The sequence below is a fragment of the Monopterus albus genome, unplaced genomic scaffold (assembly GCF_001952655.1).
Source record: "Monopterus albus unplaced genomic scaffold, M_albus_1.0 scaffold7.1, whole genome shotgun sequence".
NCBI lineage: Eukaryota > Metazoa > Chordata > Actinopteri > Synbranchiformes > Synbranchidae > Monopterus > Monopterus albus.
The window spans coordinates 2,542,547-2,543,369 of record NW_018127887.1 but is presented as its reverse complement, the minus strand read 5'-3'; the positions used below and the strand labels follow the sequence as shown (position 1 = coordinate 2,543,369).

Below are 823 nucleotides of genomic sequence, written 5' to 3'. Positions count from 1 at the left end.
ACCACATCACTACTTTAATACCATTTTATGATTGTGTCTCTAGAGGTAGAGACTTGGATTTGCTCACTCCTGTGGAGATAATGAGCCACAAGACTCGGGTCAACACCGACCTATCATCTGTTTACAAACTGCATATCAAGCCTGTGGAAATGAGGAAGGCTGACTGGTGTAACTTTCTTTTTTTATTTTTAACTGAAGCTGATTGACTGCCCTGCAGAGATTTCATAGCTGACAAGAATAACATTTACTGTATTACAGACAATCAGGTTGTTTTTGTTTTGAGAACTTAAAATTAGTGAAAAAAGAAACACACCAGGGTACTTCAATATGCTATTAGCAAGAGTATTTATTAAAATTCTTTAGTACGATTTGCATATGGGCTTTGTAGTAATGTTTTTGTTACAGAAGAATATTGTGGAAAAGGGTAAAAGCTTTATTTTCAGGTACTTGTTAACTACACGGGATTTGAACAAATAGCTTAATACTTTAACAGAATGTGACCAGTATTTATTAATGTCTAAGGTTCTTTGACAGGAAGCACCTTTTGATGTTTAAAGCTACAGTTTGTAACTTTTTCAAATATTTTAGTTGTAGAAATATGCTTTTAAACCGAATGTGGAGAGGTGCTGTCGAAGCCTGCTGTGACCCAGACTCATTGAATAACACTGGCAGCAGTGCAGAGATATCGGCTTCTAAAAGGTTTTGGAGTGGGATTGACCTCTCTAACCAATCAGATATTCAGTTATTTCTGCTTGATCAGTAAATTTGTTTTGCATTCTCATGTATTGTAACCTCATAACATATCTTAAGAGCTGGGAAGAGC

At 35.8% G+C, this 823-nt stretch overlaps 1 protein-coding gene across 1 annotated transcript in view; it reads left to right on the top strand.

Moving 5' to 3' along the window:
- gxylt1a (glucoside xylosyltransferase 1a) overlaps window positions 1-823 on the top strand; it is a 14,833-nt gene that overhangs the window by 7,084 nt on the left and 6,926 nt on the right. The window lies entirely within an intron of this gene.